The 3,206-nt window shown below is 49.3% G+C and overlaps 1 protein-coding gene across 4 annotated transcripts in view; it reads right to left on the reverse strand.

Annotated features, from left to right (window-relative positions):
* Positions 1-3,206, reverse strand: part of UIMC1 (ubiquitin interaction motif containing 1) — a 128,047-nt gene that overhangs the window by 99,083 nt on the left and 25,758 nt on the right. Inside the window, exon 1 of one of the 4 annotated variants that reach the window (XM_011946854.1) lies at positions 3,157-3,200. The exons of 1 other annotated variant lie outside the window; for it this stretch is intronic. The gene's annotated coding sequence lies outside the window, so the exon portion shown is untranslated. Of the gene's footprint in view, positions 1-2,785; positions 2,939-3,045; positions 3,201-3,206 lie in introns of those variants that run through there. 2 more of the 4 variants (XM_011946856.1, XM_011946855.1) reach the window with 2 other exon arrangements.

Consider the following 3,206-nt stretch of genomic DNA (forward strand, 5'->3'; position numbering starts at 1 on the left):
GAGCTTGCAGTGAGCCAAGATCGCGCCACTGCACTCCAGCTCAGGACAGTGAGACTCCGTCTCAAAAAAAAAATAGTACTAATAAATATTTGATGAGTGAATATTTCAATCAATCCTAAGAAACCCGAATATATCATCATGAGGAAACGCAGGTTCAGAAAAGTAACTTGCCCAAACACAGCAGGTACTTGCACTTTTGTCTACTGACATGAAAACTGGACTCCAATTTCCATAACTTGTATCTCCTCTAACTAAAACTGCTGCTTGATACAGGATATGCACCTATAAATATTTGCTAAGTAAATAAGGAGCACAAAGTTGTTTCCTGTACCATGTGTGTGCATGTGTATTGTTTTTGAGACAAGGCCTCACTCTGTCACGGAGTGCAATGGCATGATCATAGCTCACCACAGACTCAACTTCCCAGGATCAGGCAATTCTCCCACCAGAGCCATGTGCCAACAAGCCCAGCTAATTTTTTGTATTTTCTGTAGAGGCTGGGTTTCACCATGTTACCCAAACTGGTCTTGAACTCCTGGGTGCAAGCAATTGCCCATCTCAGCCTCCCAAAGTGCTGGGATTACATGTACCATATATTTAAACCAATATGCTCAAATTTGATAGCAAGGAAAGCCACACCACAAAATATATGTAATTTCTAAAAGGCATGTAAATAAATAAAACCCCAGCATAGAACCACTGCAGGCTCAAGGTGGGTATTCAAAGAATCACAGCAGATGAAGGATCAATAAGAAGCATTAAGTAGAGGCTCCCCACAGATACAAATTCCAAAATTTCCAGTGCTTCATGAGATTTAGCCACAGTAAATTACTGTTTTCCACAGTAATTCTAAAAACGTAAATAAGAGAGGTCCCTGATCAGTTCATTTAAACAAGCAAGCCAGCATACAGTTCAACTACTATTTTTTAAGTTACTACCCTTCAAGATGAAGAACTCACTAAAATAATGGTCTATCTTCACTTATTGAACTAAGCTAAAATGAATTACCACTGACTGCCTATGAAGGAGGAATCAAGTCTGGATGCCAACTGCAGCTTCTTAATCATGACATTAGGGAACAAAATGTCTCCAGAAAGATGCAGAAGCAGGACAGGTGCCCTGGTAATGAGACTTATTTCACAGGTAACATTTTGGGAAGTGTCCTTGAAAATTCTCAATTTCAGATATTATTTGCCATTTTCTTTCAGCACATCCATCGTCTTGATCTATCTGAAGAAAAATTACTGACAAGGTAATTTAAAATCTTGACAGTCCAGGTACCAAACTTGTCAAAATTGCTTTGAAAGCTTGGGGGCATAGGGACCTTAAGAACAATCCTTTATAAATGATTGACTCTTAGCCCTAAATAGGTACCTAGCACTTTCTTTATTTGGAGACAAGGTCCTGCTCTGTCACCCAGGAGGGAGTGCAGTAGGGCAATCAGCCTTGACCTCCAAAGGTCAAGCAATCCTCCCACCTCAGTTTCCCGAGAAGCTGGGAACCACAGGCACGTGCCACCACGCCCAGCTAATTTTTTTTATTTTGAGAGTTTTAAGAGACAGGGTCTCACTCTTGCCCATGCTGAAGGGCAGTGTCACGATCATAGCTCACTGCAGCCTCCACCTCCTGGGCTCACGGGAGCCTCCTGCCTCAGCCACCTGAGTAGCTGGGACTACAGGCAGGCGCCACCATACTCTGATAATTTTTTTTACTTTTTTTAGAGACAGAGTCTCCTATGTTACCCAGGCCGGTCTTCATGATCCTGGACTCAAGTGATTTTTCTGCCTCGGCCTCTCAAAGTGCTGGGATTATAGGAGTGAGCCACCACGCCCGGCAGCCAAGCGCTTTAATAACTAAATACAGTGAACTTATTTCTGTAATTTTTGTAAAAAGGTAAATGCATACATACACACGCATACATCCCTGATACTTTATTTCCCATTTTTCAGTTTATATTCAGCCTCAGTTTAGGACAAGTGTGTAACAATACAATCCGAACACGACTTTAGTATCTAGTTTCACAACGACTCTACGTGGTAGATATTCACATCACGATTTTCCACGTGAGGAAACTTACGCAAACAGCTGATAAATTGGTAAAGGGCTAAGAATTGAAGCTCAATGTATCTGATTCCAAAAACACACTTTCATTCGACTACAAGGCACTTTCTCCATTGACAGGAAAACAATAAAGACAGAAGCATAAACTTTTCACTTTTTCCGGGTGTCTTTTCTATATGTCAGTGCGATGTAGTGATCAAATGAAAGAACACTGGAGTCCGGCTCCCGGGATTCAAATCCAGCTCCACTACTGCCCCGGACGCGCGCCCGGTTAACTGAGCGGCGGGGAACTAGCCCGCCTGCTGTGGCGCTGAGAAGTCTGCGGCGCCGCCTGAGAGCACCTGGAAACGCGCCGGCCCTGCGGGGGCGAAAGCGTCTAGGACGATGAGGATCTCCAAAGAGAGCGTTGGGGGTTTTTTTCGGAGCAAATAATTAGAGAAAACGAGGATCACATAACAAAATAGTAACCCAGCGCGGGAAGGAGCGCAGGCCGGGCGCCCCGAGGCGTGAGGCGGCACGGACCACGGCCGAGGAAGCTCGGCGCCCACCCGACGCCCGGGAGGATGCAGACCGCCCCCCAGGTGTGAAAGGGACCCACCCGGCAACCGAGGGTGCAAAGCCCAACCTGGCGTTCCGAGGGGCCCTGCGTGGCGTCAGGAGAAACCCAACCCGCGTCCCGAGCCCACCTCAACGTCGGGAGGGACTCACCGTGTCCCGAGCCCACCCGAGCGTCGGGAGGGACCCAGTCCGGGTATCTGGAGAAGCCCAACCCAGCACCAGGAATGGCCCGTCCCAGCGTCCGGAATCCGCCCTCGAATCGGGAGTGTCCCAACCCCGCATTCCGAGCCCACTTCGGCGTCCGGAGGGACCCACCTCCGACTTCGGCAAGGAAAGGCCCGCCCCGGCGTCCGGAGCCCACCCCCGCGTCGCGAAGGACCCACCCAGGCATCAGGAAGGGCCGCCCTGCCGTCGGGAGAGGCCTACCTCGGCGTCGGGAGGCTCCCCTCCCGGAGAGGAGTGGGCCGCGGACCCGCTGAGGAAGAGAAGGAGGCAGGGAGGGGCGGGCGGAGCTGTGCACAGGCGGCAGGTACTCACTCGCCGGCGCGGGCCGCTCAGCCCACCTTCTCCGGGTTGCCGGGGGTCGC

The sequence above is a fragment of the Colobus angolensis genome, unplaced genomic scaffold, assembly GCF_000951035.1.
Source record: "Colobus angolensis palliatus isolate OR3802 unplaced genomic scaffold, Cang.pa_1.0 Scaffold254, whole genome shotgun sequence".
Taxonomy (NCBI): Eukaryota; Metazoa; Chordata; class Mammalia; order Primates; family Cercopithecidae; genus Colobus; species Colobus angolensis.